We start from the raw sequence: 21,876 nt of genomic DNA, 5'->3' as shown, positions 1-21,876 counted from the left end.
TTATCTATCAGCAGGTCCCCACAAGGTTGTGGGTTCAAACCCCGAAAAAGCCAAGATAAAAAGTTTATTATTATTCATTTATAATTTTTTAAAATCTAATAGTTTGTCTACTTTGTAAAATTAAACTGTAAATCTATTTGATAATTAAAAAGACCTGTTTAAAAGATTGCTTTTTTCATTGTCTTTTTTGAAAGACTTATTTGGCCTTTTTTTAATATGAGTTACATGGTAGTGAAGTATGGAAAAGAAGCCATTTTGGTTCATTAGGCTTATTGACTGCTTGTACAAAGTGGAGAGTATAGCTCAATGTGTTAAGGCAATGGTTTATCTATCAGCAGGTCCCCACAAGGTTGTGGGTTCAAGCCCCGAAAAGCCTAGATAAATATTATTATTTTTTTTTTTTAATCTAATAGTTTGTCTACTTTGTGACATTAAACTGTAAATCTATTTGATAATTAAAAAGACCTGTTTAAAAGATTGCTTTTTTCTTTGTCTTTTTTGAAAGACTTATTTGGCCTTTTTTTTAATATGAGTTACATGATATTGAAGTATGGAAAAGAAGCCATGTTGGTTCATTAGGCTTATTGACTGCTTGCAGAAACGGGAGAGTATAGCTCAAAGTGTTAAGGCATTGGTTTATTTATTAGCAGATCCCCACAAGGTTGTGGGTTCAAGCCCCGAAAGAGCCAAGATAAAAAGTTTATTATTATTCATTTATAATTTTTTTAAATCTAATAGTTTGTCTACTTTGTAAAATTAAACTGTAAATCTATTTGATAATTAAAAAGACCTGTTTAAAAGATTGCTTTTTTCATTGTCTTTTTTGAAAGACTTATTTGGCCTTTTTTTAATATGAGTTACATGGTAGTGAAGTATGGAAAAGAAGCCATTTTGGTTCATTAGGCTTATTGACTGCTTGTACAAAGTGGAGAGTATAGCTCAATGTGTTAAGGCACTGGTGTATCTATCAGCAGGTCCCCACAAGGTTGTGGGTTCAAGCCCCGAAAAGCCTAGATAAAAATTATTATTATTTTTTTTTAATCTAATAGTTTGTCTACTTTGTGACATTAAACTGTAAATCTATTTGATAATTAAAAAGACCTGTTTAAAAGATTGCTTTTTTCATTGTCTTTTTTGAAAGACTTATTTGGCCTTTTTTTAATATGAGTTACATGGTAGTGAAGTATGGAAAAGAAGCCATGTTGGTTCATTAGGCTTATTGACTGCTTGCAGAAACGGGAGAGTATAGCTCAATGTGTTAAGGCATTGGTTTATTTATCAGCAGGTCCCCACAAGGTTGTGGGTTCAAGCCCCGAAAAAGCCAAAACAAAAAGTTTTTTTATTTTTTTATTTTTTTTTATTTTATCCAATAGTTTGTCTACTTTGTGACATTAAACTGTAAATCTATTTAATAATTAAAAAGACCTGTTTAAAAGATTCCTTTTTTCTTTGTCTTTTTTAAAATACTTATTTGGCCTTCTTTTAATATGATTTACATGGTAGTGAAGTATGGAAAAGAAGCCATTTTGGTTCATTAGGCTTATTGACTGCTTGCAGAAAAGGGAGAGTATAGCTCAAAGTGTTAAGGCATTGGTTTATCTATCAGCAGGTCCCCACAAGGTTGTGGGTTCAAGCCCTGAAAAGCCTAGATAAAAAGTTTATTATTATTCATTTATAATTTTTTTTTAATCTAATAGTTTGTCTACTTTGTAAAATTAAACTGTATATCTATTTGATAATTAAAAAGACCTGTTTAAAAGATTGCTTTTTTCATTGTCTTTTTTGAAATACTTATTTGGCCTTCTTTTAATATGAGTTACATGGTAGTGAGGTATGGAAAAGAAGCCATTTTGGTTCATTAGGCTTATTAACTGCTTGCACAAACGGGAGAGAATAGCTCAAAGTGTTAAGACATTGGTTTATCTATCAGCAGGTCCCCACAAGGTTGTGGGTTCAAGCCCCAAAAAGCCAAGATAAAAATTATAATTTTTTTTTTAATCTAATAGTTTGTCTACTTTGTGACATTAAACTGTAAATCTATTTGATAATTAAAAAGACCTGTTTAAAAGATTGCTTTTTTCATTGTCTTTTTTGAAAGACTTATTTGGCCTTTTTTTAATATGAGTTACATGGTAGTGAAGTATGGAAAAGAAGCCATTTTGGTTCATTAGGCTTATTGACTGCTTGTACAAAGAGGAGAGTATAGCTCAATGTGTTAAGGCATTGGTTTATTTATCAGCAGGTCCCCACAAGGTTGTGGGTTCCAGCCCCGAAAAAGCCAAGACAAAAAGTTTTTTTATTTTTTTATTTTTTTTTATTTTATCCAATAGTTTGTCTACTTTGTGACATTAAACTGTAAATCTATTTAATAATTAAAAAGACCTGTTTAAAAGATTCCTTTTTTCTTTGTCTTTTTTAAAATACTTATTTGGCCTTCTTTTAATATGAGTTACATGGTAGTGAAGTATGGAAAAGAAGCCATTTTGGTTCATTAGGCTTATTGACTGCTTGCAGAAAAGGGAGAGTATAGCTCAAAGTGTTAAGGCATTGGTTTATCTATCAGCAGGTCCCCACAAGGTTGTGGGTTCAAGCCCTGAAAAGCCTAGATAAAAAGTTTATTATTATTCATTTATAATTTTTTTTAATCTAATAGTTTGTCTACTTTGTAAAATTAAACTGTATATCTATTTGATAATTAAAAAGACCTGTTTAAAAGATTGCTTTTTTCATTGTCTTTTTTGAAATACTTATTTGGCCTTCTTTTAATATGAGTTACATGGTAGTGAGGTATGGAAAAGAAGCCATTTTGGTTCATTAGGCTTATTAACTGCTTGCACAAACGGGAGAGAATAGCTCAAAGTGTTAAGACATTGGTTTATCTATCAGCAGGTCCCCACAAGGTTGTGGGTTCAAGCCCCAAAAAGCCAAGATAAAAATTATTATTTTTTTTTTAATCTAATAGTTTGTCTACTTTGTGACATTAAACTGTAAATCTATTTGATAATTAAAAAGACCTGTTTAAAAGATTGCTTTTTTCTTTGTCTTTTTTGAAAGACTTATTTGGCCTTTTTTTAATGAGTTACATGGTAGTGAAGTATGGAAAAGAAGCCATTTTGGTTCATTAGGCTTATTGACTGCTTGCAGAAACGGGAGAGTATAGCTCAAAGTGTTAAGGCATTGGTTTATCTATCAGCAGGTCCCCACAAGGTTGTGGGTTCAAGCCCTGAAAAGCCAAGATAAAAAGTTTATTATTATTCATTTATAATTTTTTTAAATCTAATAGTTTGTCTACTTTGTAAAATTAAACTGTATATCTATTTGATAATTAAAAAGACCTGTTTAAAAGATTGCTTTTTTCATTGTCTTTTTTGAAAGACTTATTTGGCCTTTTTTAATATGAGTTACATGATATTGAAGTATGGAAAAGAAGCCATGTTGGTTCATTAGGCTTATTGACTGCTTGTACAAAGTGGAGAGTATAGCTCAATGTGTTAAGACATTGGTTTATCTATCAGCAGGTCCCCACAAGGTTGTGGGTTCAAGCCCCGAAAAGCCAAGATAAAAATTATTATTTTTTTTTAATCTAATAGTTTGTCTACTTTGTGACATTAAACTGTAAATCTATTTGATAATTAAAAAGACCTGTTTAAAAGATTGCTTTTTTCTTTGTCTTTTTTGAAAGACTTATTTGGCCTATTTTAATATGAGTTACATGATATTGAAGTATGGAAAAGAAGCCATTTTGGTTCATTAGGCTTATTGACTGCTTGCAGAAACGGGAGAGTATAGCTCAAAGTGTTAAGGCATTGGTATATTTATTAGCAGATCCCCACAAGGTTGTGGGTTCAAGCCCCGAAAGAGCCAAGATAAAAAGTTTATTATTATTCATTTATAATTTTTTTAAATCTAATAGTTTGTCTACTTTGTAAAATTAAACTGTAAATCTATTTGATAATTAAAAAGACCTGTTTAAAAGATTGCTTTTTTCATTGTCTTTTTTGAAAGACTTATTTGGCCTTTTTTTAATATGAGTTACATGGTAGTGAAGTATGGAAAAGAAGCCATTTTGGTTCATTAGGCTTATTGACTGCTTGTACAAAGTGGAGAGTATAGCTCAATGTGTTAAGGCACTGGTTTATCTATCAGCAGGTCCCCACAAGGTTGTGGGTTCAAGCCCCGTAAAGCCTAGATAAAAATTATTATTATTTTTTTTTAATCTAATAGTTTGTCTACTTTGTGACATTAAACTGTAAATCTATTTGATAATTAAAAAGACCTGTTTAAAAGATTGCTTTTTTCTTTGTCTTTTTTGAAAGACTTATTTGGCCTTTTTTTTAATATGAGTTACATGATATTGAAGTATGGAAAAGAAGCCATGTTGGTTCATTAGGCTTATTGACTGCTTGCAGAAACGGGAGAGTATAGCTCAAAGTGTTAAGGCATTGGTTTATTTATTAGCAGATCCCCACAAGGTTGTGGGTTCAAGCCCCGAAAGAGCCAAGATAAAAAGTTTATTATTATTCATTTATAATTTTTTTAAATCTAATAGTTTGTCTACTTTGTAAAATTAAACTGTAAATCTATTTGATAATTAAAAAGACCTGTTTAAAAGATTGCTTTTTTCATTGTCTTTTTTGAAAGACTTATTTGGCCTTTTTTTAATATGAGTTACATGGTAGTGAAGTATGGAAAAGAAGCCATTTTGGTTCATTAGGCTTATTGACTGCTTGTACAAAGTGGAGAGTATAGCTCAATGTGTTAAGGCACTGGTTTATCTATCAGCAGGTCCCCACAAGGTTGTGGGTTCAAGCCCTGAAAAGCCAAGATAAAAAGTTTATTATTATTCATTTATAATTTTTTTTAATCTAATAGTTTGTCTACTTTGTAAAATTAAACTGTATATCTATTTGATAATTAAAAAGACCTGTTTAAAAGATTGCTTTTTTCATTGTCTTTTTTGAAAGACTTATTTGGCCTTTTTTAATATGAGTTACATGATATTGAAGTATGGAAAAGAAGCCATGTTGGTTCATTAGGCTTATTGACTGCTTGTACAAAGTGGAGAGTATAGCTCAATGTGTTAAGACATTGGTTTATCTATCAGCAGGTCCCCACAAGGTTGTGGGTTCAAGCCCCGAAAAGCCAAGATAAAAATTATTATTTTTTTTTAATCTAATAGTTTGTCTACTTTGTGACATTAAACTGTAAATCTATTTGATAATTAAAAAGACCTGTTTAAAAGATTGCTTTTTTCTTTGTCTTTTTTGAAAGACTTATTTGGCCTTTTTTAATATGAGTTACATGATATTGAAGTATGGAAAAGAAGCCATTTTGGTTCATTAGGCTTATTGACTGCTTGCAGAAACGGGAGAGTATAGCTCAAAGTGTTAAGGCATTGGTTTATTTATTAGCAGATCCCCACAAGGTTGTGGGTTCAAGCCCCGAAAGAGCCAAGATAAAAAGTTTATTATTATTCATTTATAATTTTTTTAAATCTAATAGTTTGTCTACTTTGTAAAATTAAACTGTAAATCTATTTGATAATTAAAAAGACCTGTTTAAAAGATTGCTTTTTTCATTGTCTTTTTTGAAAGACTTATTTGGCCTTTTTTTAATATGAGTTACATGGTAGTGAAGTATGGAAAAGAAGCCATTTTGGTTCATTAGGCTTATTGACTGCTTGTACAAAGTGGAGAGTATAGCTCACTGTGTTAAGGCGCTGGTTTATCTATCAGCAGGTCCCCACAAGGTTGTGGGTTCAAGCCCCGAAAAGCCTAGATAAAAATTATTATTATTTTTTTTTAATCTAATAGTTTGTCTACTTTGTGACATTAAACTGTAAATCTATTTGATAATTAAAAAGACCTGTTTAAAAGATTGCTTTTTTCTTTGTCTTTTTTGAAAGACTTATTTGGCCTTTTTTTTAATATGAGTTACATGATATTGAAGTATGGAAAAGAAGCCATGTTGGTTCATTAGGCTTATTGACTGCTTGCAGAAACGGGAGAGTATAGCTCAAAGTGTTAAGGCATTGGTTTATTTATTAGCAGATCCCCACAAGGTTGTGGGTTCAAGCCCCGAAAGAGCCAAGATAAAAAGTTTATTATTATTCATTTATAATTTTTTTAAATCTAATAGTTTGTCTACTTTGTAAAATTAAACTGTAAATCTATTTGATAATTAAAAAGACCTGTTTAAAAGATTGCTTTTTTCATTGTCTTTTTTGAAAGACTTATTTGGCCTTTTTTTAATATGAGTTACATGGTAGTGAAGTATGGAAAAGAAGCCATTTTGGTTCATTAGGCTTATTGACTGCTTGTACAAAGTGGAGAGTATAGCTCAATGTGTTAAGGCACTGGTTTATCTATCAGCAGGTCCCCACAAGGTTGTGGGTTCAAGCCCCGAAAAGCCTAGATAAAAATTATTATTATTTTTTTTTAATCTAATAGTTTGTCTACTTTGTGACATTAAACTGTAAATCTATTTGATAATTAAAAAGACTGTTTAAAAGATTGCTTTTTTCTTTGTCTTTTTTGAAAGACTTATTTGGCCTTTTTTTTAATATGAGTTACATGATATTGAAGTATGGAAAAGAAGCCATGTTGGTTCATTAGGCTTATTGACTGCTTGCAGAAACGGGAGAGTATAGCTCAATGTGTTAAGGCATTGGTTTATTTATCAGCAGGTCCCCACAAGGTTGTGGGTTCAAGCCCCGAAAAAGCCAAAACAAAAAGTTTTTTTATTTTTTTATTTTTTTTTATTTTATCCAATAGTTTGTCTACTTTGTGACATTAAACTGTAAATCTATTTAATAATTAAAAAGACCTGTTTAAAAGATTCCTTTTTTCTTTGTCTTTTTTAAAATACTTATTTGGCCTTCTTTTAATATGAGTTACATGGTAGTGAAGTATGGAAAAGAAGCCATTTTGGTTCATTAGGCTTATTGACTGCTTGCAGAAAAGGGAGAGTATAGCTCAAAGTGTTAAGGCATTGGTTTATCTATCAGCAGGTCCCCACAAGGTTGTGGGTTCAAGCCCTGAAAAGCCTAGATAAAAAGTTTATTATTATTCATTTATAATTTTTTTTTAATCTAATAGCTTGTCTACTTTGTAAAATTAAACTGTATATCTATTTGATAATTAAAAAGACCTGTTTAAAAGATTGCTTTTTTCATTGTCTTTTTTGAAATACTTATTTGGCCTTCTTTTAATATGAGTTACATGGTAGTGAGGTATGGAAAAGAAGCCATTTTGGTTCATTAGGCTTATTAACTGCTTGCACAAAAGGGAGAGAATAGCTCAAAGTGTTAAGACATTGGTTTATCTATCAGCAGGTCCCCACAAGGTTGTGGGTTCAAGCCCCAAAAAGCCAAGATAAAAATTATTATTTTTTTTTTAATCTAATAGTTTGTCTACTTTGTGACATTAAACTGTAAATCTATTTGATAATTAAAAAGACCTGTTTAAAAGATTGCTTTTTTCATTGTCTTTTTTGAAAGACTTATTTGGCCTTTTTTTAATATGAGTTACATGGTAGTGAAGTATGGAAAAGAAGCCATTTTGGTTCATTAGGCTTATTGACTGCTTGTACAAAGAGGAGAGTATAGCTCAATGTGTTAAGGCATTGGTTTATTTATCAGCAGGTCCCCACAAGGTTGTGGGTTCAAGCCCCGAAAAAGCCAAGACAAAAAGTTTTTTTATTTTTTTATTTTTTTTTATTTTATCCAATAGTTTGTCTACTTTGTGACATTAAACTGTAAATCTATTTAATAATTAAAAAGACCTGTTTAAAAGATTCCTTTTTTCTTTGTCTTTTTTAAAATACTTATTTGGCCTTCTTTTAATATGAGTTACATGGTAGTGAAGTATGGAAAAGAAGCCATTTTGGTTCATTAGGCTTATTGACTGCTTGCAGAAAAGGGAGAGTATAGCTCAAAGTGTTAAGGCATTGGTTTATCTATCAGCAGGTCCCCACAAGGTTGTGGGTTCAAGCCCTGAAAAGCCTAGATAAAAAGTTTATTATTATTCATTTATAATTTTTTTTAATCTAATAGTTTGTCTACTTTGTAAAATTAAACTGTATATCTATTTGATAATTAAAAAGACCTGTTTAAAAGATTGCTTTTTTCATTGTCTTTTTTGAAATACTTATTTGGCCTTCTTTTAATATGAGTTACATGGTAGTGAGGTATGGAAAAGAAGCCATTTTGGTTCATTAGGCTTATTAACTGCTTGCACAAACGGGAGAGAATAGCTCAAAGTGTTAAGACATTGGTTTATCTATCAGCAGGTCCCCACAAGGTTGTGGGTGCAAGCCCCAAAAAGCCAAGATAAAAATTATTATTTTTTTTTTAATCTAATAGTTTGTCTACTTTGTGACATTAAACTGTAAATCTATTTGATAATTAAAAAGACGTGTTTAAAAGATTGCTTTTTTCAGTGTCTTTTTTGAAAGACTTATTTGGCCTTTTTTTAATATGAGTATAGCTCAATGTGTTAAGGCATTGGTTTATTTATCAGCAGGTCCCCACAAGGTTGTGGGTTCAAGCCCCGAAAAAGCCAAAATAAAAAGTTTTTTTTTTTTTTTTATCTAAGAGTTTGTCTACTTTGTGACATTAAACTGTAAATCTTTTTGATAATTAAAAAGACCTGTTTAAAAGATTCCTTTTTTCTTTGTCTTTTTTGAAATACTTATTTGGCCTTCTTTTAATATGTGTTACATGGTAGTGAAGTATGGAAAAGAAGCCATTTTGGTTCATTAGGCTTATTGACTGCTTATACAAAGTGGAGAGTATAGCTCAAAGTGTTAAGGCATTGGTTTATCTATCAGCAGGTCCCCACAAGGTTGTGGGTTCAAACCACGAAAAAGCCAAGATAAAAAGTTTATTATTATTCATTTATAATTTTTTAAAATCTAATAGTTTGTCTACTTTGTAAAATTAAACTGTAAATCTATTTGATAATTAAAAAGACCTGTTTAAAAGATTGCTTTTTTCATTGTCTTTTTTGAAAGACTTATTTGGCCTTTTTTTAATATGAGTTACATGGTAGTGAAGTATGGAAAAGAAGCCATTTTGGTTCATTAGGCTTATTGACTGCTTGTACAAAGTGGAGAGTATAGCTCAATGTGTTAAGGCAATGGTTTATCTATCAGCAGGTCCCCACAAGGTTGTGGGTTCAAGCCCCGAAAAGCCTAGATAAAAATTATTATTTTTTTTTTTTAATCTAATAGTTTGTCTACTTTGTGACATTAAACTGTAAATCTATTTGATAATTAAAAAGACCTGTTTAAAAGATTGCTTTTTTCTTTGTCTTTTTTGAAAGACTTATTTGGCCTTTTTTTAATATGAGTTACATGATGTTGAAGTATGGAAAAGAAGCCATGTTGGTTCATTAGGCTTATTGACTGATTGCAGAAACGGGAGAGTATAGCTCAAAGTGTTATGGCATTGGTTTATCTATCAGCAGGTCCCCACAAGGTTGTGGGTTCAAGCCCCGAAAAAGCCAAAATAAAAAGTTTTTTTTTTTTTTTTTTTTTATCTAATAGTTTGTCTACTTTGTGACATTAAACTGTAAATCTATTTGATAATTAAAAAGACCTGTTTAAAAGATTCCTTTTTTCTTTGTCTTTTTTTAAATACTTATTTGGCCTTCTTTTAATATGAGTTACATGGTAGTGAGGTATGGAAAAGAAGCCATTTTGGTTCATTAGGCTTATTAACTGCTTGCACAAACGGGAGAGAATAGCTCAAAGTGTTAAGACATTGGTTTATCTATCAGCAGGTCCCCGCAAGGTTGTGGGTTCAATCCCTGAAAAGCCAAGATAAAAATTATTATTTTTTTTAATCTAATAGTTTGTCTACTTTGTGACATTAAACTGTAAATCTATTTGATAATTAAAAAGACCTGTTTAAAAGATTGCTTTTTTCTTTGTCTTTTTTGAAAGACTTATTTGGCCTTTTTTAATATGAGTTACATGATATTGAAGTATGGAAAAGAAGCCATGTTGGTTCATTAGGCTTATTGACTGCTTGCAGAAATGGGAGAGTATAGCTCAAAGTGTTAAGGCATTGGTTTATTTATTAGCAGATCCCCACAAAATTGTGGGTTCAAGCCCCAAAAAAGCCAAGATAAAAAGTTTATTATTATTCATTTATAATTTTTTTAAATCTAATAGTTTGTCTACTTTGTAAAATTAAACTGTAAATTTATTTGATAATTAAAAAGACCTGTTTAAAAGATTGCTTTTTTCTTTGTCTTTTTTAAAAGACTTATTTGGCCTTTTTTTAATGAGTTACATGATATTGAAGTATGGAAAAGAAGCCATGTTGGTTCATTAGGCTTATTGACTGCTTGCAGAAACGGGAGAGTATAGCTCGAAGTGTTAAGGCATTGGTTTATGTATCAGCAGGTCCCCACAAGTTTGTGGGTTCAAAAGCCAAGATAAAAAGTTTATTATTATTCATTTATATTTTTTTTTAATCTAATAGTTTGTCTACTTTGTGACATTAAACTGTAAATCTATTTGATAATTAAAAAGACCTGTTTAAAAGATTGCTTTTTTCTTTGTCTTTTTTGAAAGACTTATTTGGCCTTTTTTTAATGAGTTACATGATATTGAAGTATGGAAAAGAAGCCATGTTGGTTCATTAGGCTTATTGACTGCTTACAGAAACGGGAGAGTATAGCTCAAAGTGTTAAGGCATTGGTTTATCTATCAGCAGGTCACCACAAGGTTGTGGGTTCAAGCCCCGGAAAAGCCAAGATAAAAAGTTTATTATTATTCATTTATAATTTTTTTTAATCTAATAGTTTGTCTACTTTGTAAAATTAAACTGTATATCTATTTGATAATTAAAAAGACCTGTTTAAAATATTGCTTTTTTCATGGTCTTTTTTGAAAGACTTAATTGGCCTTTTTTTAATATGAGTTACATGGTAGTGAAGTATGGAAAAGAAGCCATTTTGGTTCATTAGGCTTATTGACTGCTTGTACAAAGTGGAGAGTATAGCTCAATTTGTTAAGGCATTGGTTTATCTATCAGCAGGTCCCCACAAGGTTGTGGGTTCAAGCCCCAAAAAAGCCAAGATAAAAAGTTTTTTTTTTTTTTTTTTTTTTATCTAATAGTTTGTCTACTTTGTGACATTAAACTGTAAATCTATTTAATAATTAAAAAGACCTGTTTAAAAGATTCCTTTTTTCTTTGTCTTTTTTGAAAGACTTATTTGGCCTTTTTTTTAATATGAGTTACATGATATTGAAGTATGGAAAAGAAGCCATGTTGGTTCATTAGGCTTATTGACTGCTTGTAGAAACGGGAGAGAATAGCTCGAAGTGTTAAGGCATTGGTTTATCTATCAGCAGGTCCCCACAAGGTTGTGGGTTCAATCCCCGAAAAACCAAGATAAAATTTTTTTTTTTTTTTTTTTTTTATCTAATAGTTTGTCTACTTTGTGACATTAAACTGTAAATCTATTTTATAAATTAAAATACCTGTTTAAAAGATTCCTTTTTTCTTTGTCTTTTTTTGAAATACTTATTTGGCCTTCTTTTATTATGAGTTACATGGTAGTGAAGTATGGAAAAGAAGCCATTTTGGTTCATTAGGCTTATTAACTGCTTGCACAAACGGGAGAGAATAGCTCAAAGTGTTAATGCATTGGTTTATCTATCAGCAGGTCCCCACAAGGTTGTGGGTGCAAGCCCCAAAAACCCAAGATAAAAATTATTATAATTTTTTTTTAATCTAATAGTTTGTCTACTTTGTGACATTAAACTGTAAATCTATTTGATAATTAAAAAGACCTGTTTAAAAGATTGCTTTTTTCTTTGTCTTTTTTGAAAGACTCATTTGGCCTTTTTTTAATGAGTTACATGATATTGAAGTATGGAAAAGAAGCCATGTTGGTTCATTAGGCTTATTGACTGCTTGCAGAAATGGCAGAGTATAGCTCAAAGTGTTAAGGCATTGGTTTATCTATCAGCAGGTCCCCACAAGGTTGTGGGTTCAAGCCCCGAAAAAGCCAAGATAAAAAGTTTATTATTATTCATTTATAATTTTTTTTAATCTAATAGTTTGTCTACTTTGTAAAATTAAACTGTATATCTATTTGATAATTAAAAAGACCTGTTTAAAATATTGCTTTTTTCATTGTCTTTTTTGAAAGACTTATTTGGCCTTTTTTTAATATGAGTTAGATGGTAGTGAAGTATGGAAAAGAAGCCATTTTGGTTCATTAGGCTTATTGACTGCTTGTATAAAGTGGAGAGTATAGCTCAATGTGTTAAGGCATTGGTTTATTTATCAGCAGGTCCCCACAAGGTTTTGGGTTCAAGCCCTGAAAAAGCCAAGATAAAAAGTTTTTTTTTTTTTTTTTTTTTAATCTAATAGTTTGTCTACTTTGTGACATTAAACTGTAAATCTATTTGATAATTAAAAAGACCTGTTTAAAAGATTCCTTTTTTCTTTGTCTTTTTTGAAATACTTATTTGGCCTTCTTTTATTATGAGTTACATGGTAGTGAGGTATGGAAAAGAAGCCATTTTGGTTCATTAGGCTTATTAACTGCTTGCACAAACGGGAGAGAATAGCTCAAAGTGTTAAGACATTGGTTTATCTATCAGCAGGTCCCCACAAGGTTGTGGGTTCAATCCCCAAAAAGCCAAGATAAAAATTATTATTATTATTTTTTTATCTAATAGTTTGTCTACTTTGTGACATTAAACTGTAAATCTATTTGATAATTAAAAAGACCTGTTTAAAAGATTGCTTTTTTCTTTGTCTTTTTTGAAAGACTTATTTGGCCTTCTTTTATTATGAGTTACATGGTAGTGAGGTATGGAAAAGAAGCCATTTTGGTTCATTAGGCTTATTAACTGCTTGCACAAACGGGAGAGAATAGCTCAAAGTGTTAAGACATTGGTTTATCTATCAGCAGGTCCCCACAAGGTTGTGGGTTCAAGCCCCGAAAAGCCAAGATAAAAATTATTATTATTTTTTTTTTATTTAATAGTTTGTCTACTTTGTGACATTAAACTGTAAATCTATTTGATAATTAAAAAGACCTGTTTAAATGATTCCTTTTTTCTTTGTCTTTTTTAAAATACTTATTTGGCCTTCTTTTAATGAGTTACATGGTAGTGAAGTATGGAAAAGAAGCCATTTTGGTTCATTAAGCTTATTGACTGCTTGTACAAAGTGGAGAGTATAGCTCAATGTGTTAAGGCATTGGTTTATCTATCAGCAGGTCCCCACAAGGTTGTGGGTTCAAGCCAAAATAAAAAGTTTTTTTTTTTTTTTTTTTTATCTAATAGTTTGTCTACTTTGTGACATTAAACTGTAAATCTATTTGATAATTAAAAAGACCTGTTTAAAAGATTCCTTTTTTCTTTGTGTTTTTTGAAATACTTATTTGGCCTTCTTTTAATATGAGTTACATGGTAGTGAGGTATGGAAAAGAAGCCATTTTGGTTCATTAGGCTTATTAACTGCTTGCACAAACGGGAGAGAATAGCTTAAAGTGTTAAGGCATTGGTTTATCTATCAGCAGGTCCCCACAAGGTTGTGTGTTCAAGCCCCGAAAAGCCAAGATAAAAATTATTATTATTTTTTTTTAATCTAATAGTTTGTCTACTTTGTGACATTAAACTGTAAATCTATTTGATAATTTAAAAGACCTGTTTAAAGGTTGCTTTTTTCTTTGTCTTTTTTGAAAGACTTATTTGGCCTTTTTTAATATGAGTTACATGATATTGAAGTATGGAAAAGAAGCCATGTTGGTTCATTAGGCTTATTGACTGCTTGCAGAAACGGGAGAGTATAGCTCAAAGTGTTAAGGCATTGGTTTATCTATCAGCAGGTCCCCACAAGGTTGTGGGTTCAAGCCCCGAAAAAGCCAAGACAAAAAGTTTTTTTATTTTTTTATTTTTTTTTTATTTCATCCAATAGTTTGTCTACTTTGTGACATTAAACTGTAAATCTATTTAATAATTAAAAAGACCTGTTTAAAAGATTCCTTTTTTCTTTGTCTTTTTTGAAAGACTTATTTGGCCTTTTTTTAATATGAGTTACATGGTAGTGAAGTATGGAAAAGAAGCCATTTTGGTTCATTAGGCTTATTGACTGCTTGCAGAAACGGGAGAGTATAGCTCAAAGTGTTAAGGCATTGGTTTATCTATCAGCAGGTCCCCACAAGTTTGTGGGTTCAAGCCCCAAAAAGCCTAGATAAAAATTATTATTATTTTTTTTTTATCTAATAGTTTGTCTATTTTGTGACATTAAACTGTAAATCTATTTGATAATTAAAAAGACCTGTTTAAAAGATTGCTTTTTTCTTTGTCTTTTTTGAAAGACTTATTTGGCCTTTTTTTAATGAGTTACATGGTAGTGAAGTATGGAAAAGAAGCCATTTTGGTTCATTAGGCTTATTGACTGCTTGCAGAAACGGGAGAGTATAGCTCAAAGTGTTAAGGCATTGGTTTATCTATCAGCAGGTCCCCACAAGGTTGTGGGTTCAAGCCCTGAAAAGCCAAGATAAAAAGTTTATTATTATTCATTTATAATTTTTTTTAATCTAATAGTTTGTCTACTTTGTAAAATTAAACTGTATATCTATTTGATAATTAAAAAGACCTGTTTAAAAGATTGCTTTTTTCATTGTCTTTTTTGAAAGACTTATTTGGCCTTTTTTAATGAGTTACATGATATTGAAGTATGGAAAAGAAGCCATGTTGGTTCATTAGGCTTATTGACTGCTTGTACAAAGTGGAGAGTATAGCTCAATGTGTTAAGACATTGGTTTATCTATCAGCAGGTCCCCACAAGGTTGTGGGTTCAAGCCCCGAAAAGCCAAGATAAAAATTATTATTTTTTTTTAATCTAATAGTTTGTCTACTTTGTGACATTAAATTGTAAATCTATTTGATAATTAAAAAGACCTGTTTAAAAGATTGCTTTTTTCTTTGTCTTTTTTGAAAGACTTATTTGGCCTTTTTTAATATGAGTTACATGATATTGAAGTATGGAAAAGAAGCCACGTTGGTTCATTAGGCTTATTGACTGCTTGCAGAAACGGGAGAGTATAGCTCAAAGTGTTAAGGCATTGGTTTATTTATTAGCAGATCCCCACAAGGTTGTGGGTTCAAGCCCCGAAAGAGCCAAGATAAAAAGTTTATTATTATTCATTTATAATTTTTTTAAATCTAATAGTTTGTCTACTTTGTAAAATTAAACTGTATATCTATTTGATAATTAAAAAGACCTGTTTAAAAGATTGCTTTTTTCATTGTCTTTTTTGAAATACTTATTTGGCCTTCTTTTAATATGAGTTACATGGTAGTGAGGTATGGAAAAGAAGCCATTTTGGTTCATTAGGCTTATTAACTGCTTGCACAAACGGGAGAGAATAGCTCAAAGTGTTAAGACATTGGTTTATCTATCAGCAGGTCCCCACAAGGTTGTGGGTTCAAGCCCCAAAAAGCCAAGATAAAAATTATAATTTTTTTTTAATCTAATAGTTTGTCTACTTTGTGACATTAAACTGTAAATCTATTTGATAATTAAAAAGACCTGTTTAAAAGATTGCTTTTTTCATTGTCTTTTTTGAAAGACTTATTTGGCCTTTTTTTAATATGAGTTACATGGTAGTGAAGTATGGAAAAGAAGCCATTTTGGTTCATTAGGCTTATTGACTGCTTGTACAAAGAGGAGAGTATAGCTCAATGTGTTAAGGCATTGGTTTATTTATCAGCAGGTCCCCACAAGGTTGTGGGTTCAAGCCCCGAAAAAGCCAAGACAAAAAGTTTTTTTATTTTTTTATTTTTTTTTATTTTATCCAATAGTTTGTCTACTTTGTGACATTAAACTGTAAATCTATTTAATAATTAAAAAGACCTGTTTAAAAGATTCCTTTTTTCTTTGTCTTTTTTAAAATACTTATTTGGCCTTCTTTTAATATGAGTTACATGGTAGTGAAGTATGGAAAAGAAGCCATTTTGGTTCATTAGGCTTATTGACTGCTTGCAGAAAAGGGAGAGTATAGCTCAAAGTGTTAAGGCATTGGTTTATCTATCAGCAGGTCCCCACAAGGTTGTGGGTTCAAGCCCTGAAAAGCCTAGATAAAAAGTTTATTATTATTCATTTATAATTTTTTTTAATCTAATAGTTTGTCTACTTTGTAAAATTAAACTGTATATCTATTTGATAATTAAAAAGACCTGTTTAAAAGATTGCTTTTTTCATTGTCTTTTTTGAAATACTTATTTGGCCTTCTTTTAATATGAGTTACATGGTAGTGAGGTATGGAAAAGAAGCCATTTTGGTTCATTAGGCTTATTAACTGCTTGCACAAACGGGAGAGAATAGCTCAAAGTGTTAAGACATTGGTTTATCTATCAGCAGGTCCCCACAAGGTTGTGGGTTCAAGCCCCAAAAAGCCAAGATAAAAATTATTATTTTTTTTTTAATCTAATAGTTTGTCTACTTTGTGACATTAAACTGTAAATCTATTTGATAATTAAAAAGACCTGTTTAAAAGATTGCTTTTTTCAGTGTCTTTTTTGAAAGACTTATTTGGCCTTTTTTTAATATGAGTATAGCTCAATGTGTTAAGGCATTGGTTTATTTATCAGCAGGTCCCCACAAGGTTGTGGGTTCAAGCCCCGAAAAAGCCAAAATAAAAAGTTTTTTTTTTTTTTTTTATCTAAGAGTTTGTCTACTTTGTGACATTAAACTGTAAATCTTTTTGATAATTAAAAAAACCTGTTTAAAAGATTCCTTTTTTCTTTGTCTTTTTTGAAATACTTATTTGGCCTTCTTTTAATATGTGTTACATGGTAGTGAAGTATGGAAAAGAAGCCATTTTGGTTCATTAGGCTTATTGACTGCTTATACAAAGTGGAGAGTATAGCTCAAAGTGTTAAGGCATTGGTTTATCTATCAGCAGGTCCCCACAAGGTTGTGGGTTCAAACCCCGAAAAAGCCAAGATAAAAAGTTTATTATTATTCATTTATAATTTTTTAAAATCTAATAGTTTGTCTACTTTGTCAAATTAAACTGTAAATCTATTTGATAATTAAAAAGACCTGTTTAAAAGATTGCTTTTTTCATTGTCTTTTTTGAAAGACTTATTTGGCCTTTTTTTAATATGAGTTACATGGTAGTGAAGTATGGAAAAGAAGCCATTTTGGTTCATTAGGCTTATTGACTGCTTGCAGAAACGGGAGAGTATAGCTCAAAGTGTTAAGGCATTGGTTTATCTATCAGCAGGTCCCCACAAGGTTGTGGGTTCAAGCCCTGAAAAGCCAAGATAAAAAGTTTATTATTATTCATTTATAATTTTTTTTAATCTAATAGTTTGTCTACTTTGTAAAATTAAACTGTATATCTATTTGATAATTAAAAAGACCTGTTTAAAAGATTGCTTTTTTCATTGTCTTTTTTGAAAGACTTATTTGGCCTTTTTTAATGAGTTACATGATATTGAAGTATGGAAAAGAAGCCATGTTGGTTCATTAGGCTTATTGACTGCTTGTACAAAGTGGAGAGTATAGCTCAATGTGTTAAGACATTGGTTTATCTATCAGCAGGTCCCCACAAGGTTGTGGGTTCAAGCCCCGAAAAGCCAAGATAAAAATTATTTTTTTTTTTTAATCTAATAGTTTGTCTACTTTGTGACATTAAATTGTAAATCTATTTGATAATTAAAAAGACCTGTTTAAAAGATTGCTTTTTTCTTTGTCTTTTTTGAAAGACTTATTTGGCCTTTTTTAATATGAGTTACATGATATTGAAGTATGGAAAAGAAGCCACGTTGGTTCATTAGGCTTATTGACTGCTTGCAGAAACGGGAGAGTATAGCTCAAAGTGTTAAGGCATTGGTTTATTTATTAGCAGATCCCCACAAGGTTGTGGGTTCAAGCCCCGAAAGAGCCAAGATAAAAAGTTTATTATTATTCATTTATAATTTTTTTAAATCTAATAGTTTGTCTACTTTGTAAAATTAAACTGTATATCTATTTGATAATTAAAAAGACCTGTTTAAAAGATTGCTTTTTTCATTGTCTTTTTTGAAATACTTATTTGGCCTTCTTTTAATATGAGTTACATGGTAGTGAGGTATGGAAAAGAAGCCATTTTGGTTCATTAGGCTTATTAACTGCTTGCACAAACGGGAGAGAATAGCTCAAAGTGTTAAGACATTGGTTTATCTATCAGCAGGTCCCCACAAGGTTGTGGGTTCAAGCCCCAAAAAGCCAAGATAAAAATTATAATTTTTTTTTTAATCTAATAGTTTGTCTACTTTGTGACATTAAACTGTAAATCTATTTGATAATTAAAAAGACCTGTTTAAAAGATTGCTTTTTTCATTGTCTTTTTTGAAAGACTTATTTGGCCTTTTTTTAATATGAGTTACATGGTAGTGAAGTATGGAAAAGAAGCCATTTTGGTTCATTAGGCTTATTGACTGCTTGTACAAAGAGGAGAGTATAGCTCAATGTGTTAAGGCATTGGTTTATTTATCAGCAGGTCCCCACAAGGTTGTGGGTTCAAGCCCCGAAAAAGCCAAGACAAAAAGTTTTTTTATTTTTTTATTTTTTTTTATTTTATCCAATAGTTTGTCTACTTTGTGACATTAAACTGTAAATCTATTTAATAATTAAAAAGACCTGTTTAAAAGATTCCTTTTTTCTTTGTCTTTTTTAAAATACTTATTTGGCCTTCTTTTAATATGAGTTACATGGTAGTGAAGTATGGAAAAGAAGCCATTTTGGTTCATTAGGCTTATTGACTGCTTGCCGAAAAGGGAGAGTATAGCTCAAAGTGTTAAGGCATTGGTTTATCTATCAGCAGGTCCCCACAAGGTTGTGGGTTCAAGCCCTGAAAAGCCTAGATAAAAAGTTTATTATTATTCATTTATAATTTTTTTTAATCTAATAGTTTGTCTACTTTGTAAAATTAAACTGTATATCTATTTGATAATTAAAAAGACCTGTTTAAAAGATTGCTTTTTTCATTGTCTTTTTTGAAATACTTATTTGGCCTTCTTTTAATATGAGTTACATGGTAGTGAGGTATGGAAAAGAAGCCATTTTGGTTCATTAGGCTTATTAACTGCTTGCACAAACGGGAGAGAATAGCTCAAAGTGTTAAGACATTGGTTTATCTATCAGCAGGTCCCCACAAGGTTGTGGGTTCAAGCCCCAAAAAGCCAAGATAAAAATTATTATTTTTTTTTTAATCTAATAGTTTGTCTACTTTGTGACATTAAACTGTAAATCTATTTGATAATTAAAAAGACCTGTTTAAAAGATTGCTTTTTTCAGTGTCTTTTTTGAAAGACTTATTTGGCCTTTTTTTAATATGAGTATAGCTCAATGTGTTAAGGCATTGGTTTATTTATCAGCAGGTCCCCACAAGGTTGTGGGTTCAAGCCCCGAAAAAGCCAAAATAAAAAGTTTTTTTTTTTTTTTTTATCTAAGAGTTTGTCTACTTTGTGACATTAAACTGTAAATCTTTTTGATAATTAAAAAAACCTGTTTAAAAGATTCCTTTTTTCTTTGTCTTTTTTGAAATACTTATTTGGCCTTCTTTTAATATGTGTTACATGGTAGTGAAGTATGGAAAAGAAGCCATTTTGGTTCATTAGGCTTATTGACTGCTTATACAAAGTGGAGAGTATAGCTCAAAGTGTTAAGGCATTGGTTTATCTATCAGCAGGTCCCCACAAGGTTGTGGGTTCAAACCCCGAAAAAGCCAAGATAAAAAGTTTATTATTATTCATTTATAATTTTTTAAAATCTAATAGTTTGTCTACTTTGTCAAATTAAACTGTAAATCTATTTGATAATTAAAAAGACCTGTTTAAAAGATTGCTTTTTTCATTGTCTTTTTTGAAAGACTTATTTGGCCTTTTTTTAATATGAGTTACATGGTAGTGAAGTATGGAAAAGAAGCCATTTTGGTTCATTAGGCTTATTGACTGCTTGCAGAAACGGGAGAGTATAGCTCAAAGTGTTAAGGCATTGGTTTATCTATCAGCAGGTCCCCACAAGGTTGTGGGTTCAAGCCCTGAAAAGCCAAGATAAAAAGTTTATTATTATTCATTTATAATTTTTTTTAATCTAATAGTTTGTCTACTTTGTAAAATTAAACTGTATATCTATTTGATAATTAAAAAGACCTGTTTAAAAGATTGCTTTTTTCATTGTCTTTTTTGAAAGACTTATTTGGCCTTTTTTAATGAGTTACATGATATTGAAGTATGGAAAAGAAGCCATGTTGGTTCATTAGGCTTATTGACTGCTTGTACAAAGTGGAGAGTATAGCTCAATGTGTTAAGACATTGGTTTATCTATCAGCAGGTCCCCACAAGGTTGTGGGTTCAAGCCCCGAAAAGCCAAGATAAAAACTATTATTTTTTTTTAATCTAATAGTTTGTCTACTTTGTGACATTAAATTGTAAATCTATTTGATAATTAAAAAGACCTGTTTAAAAGATTGCTTTTTTCTTTGTCTTTTTTGAAAGACTTATTTGGCCTTTTTTAATATGAGTTACATGATATTGAAGTATGGAAAAGAAGCCACGTTGGTTCATTAGGCTTATTGACTGCTTGCAGAAACGGGAGAGTATAGCTCAAAGTGTTAAGGCATTGGTTTATTTATTAGCAGATCCCCACAAGGTTGTGGGTTCAAGCCCCGAAAGAGCCAAGATAAAAAGTTTATTATTATTCATTTATAATTTTTTTAAATCTAATAGTTTGTCTACTTTGTAAAATTAAACTGTATATCTATTTGATAATTAAAAAGACCTGTTTAAAAGATTGCTTTTTTCATTGTCTTTTTTGAAATACTTATTTGGCCTTCTTTTAATATGAGTTACATGGTAGTGAGGTATGGAAAAGAAGCCATTTTGGTTCATTAGGCTTATTAACTGCTTGCACAAACGGGAGAGAATAGCTCAAAGTGTTAAGACATTGGTTTATCTATCAGCAGGTCCCCACAAGGTTGTGGGTTCAAGCCCCAAAAAGCCAAGATAAAAATTATAATTTTTTTTTTAATCTAATAGTTTGTCTACTTTGTGACATTAAACTGTAAATCTATTTGATAATTAAAAAGACCTGTTTAAAAGATTGCTTTTTTCATTGTCTTTTTTGAAAGACTTATTTGGCCTTTTTTTAATATGAGTTACATGGTAGTGAAGTATGGAAAAGAAGCCATTTTGGTTCATTAGGCTTATTGACTGCTTGTACAAAGAGGAGAGTATAGCTCAATGTGTTAAGGCATTGGTTTATTTATCAGCAGGTCCCCACAAGGTTGTGGGTTCAAGCCCCGAAAAAGCCAAGACAAAAAGTTTTTTTATTTTTTTATTTTTTTTTATTTTATCCAATAGTTTGTCTACTTTGTGACATTAAACTGTAAATCTATTTAATAATTAAAAAGACCTGTTTAAAAGATTCCTTTTTTCTTTGTCTTTTTTAAAATACTTATTTGGCCTTCTTTTAATATGAGTTACATGGTAGTGAAGTATGGAAAAGAAGCCATTTTGGTTCATTAGGCTTATTGACTGCTTGCCGAAAAGGGAGAGTATAGCTCAAAGTGTTAAGGCATTGGTTTATCTATCAGCAGGTCCCCACAAGGTTGTGGGTTCAAGCCCTGAAAAGCCTAGATAAAAAGTTTATTATTATTCATTTATAATTTTTTTTAATCTAATAGTTTGTCTACTTTGTAAAATTAAACTGTATATCTATTTGATAATTAAAAAGACCTGTTTAAAAGATTGCTTTTTTCATTGTCTTTTTTGAAATACTTATTTGGCCTTCTTTTAATATGAGTTACATGGTAGTGAGGTATGGAAAAGAAGCCATTTTGGTTCATT

This window comes from Silurus aristotelis (assembly GCF_946808225.1).
Source record: "Silurus aristotelis genome assembly, chromosome: 3".
Lineage (NCBI taxonomy): Eukaryota > Metazoa > Chordata > Actinopteri > Siluriformes > Siluridae > Silurus > Silurus aristotelis.
This window is presented reverse-complemented; position numbering follows the sequence as displayed.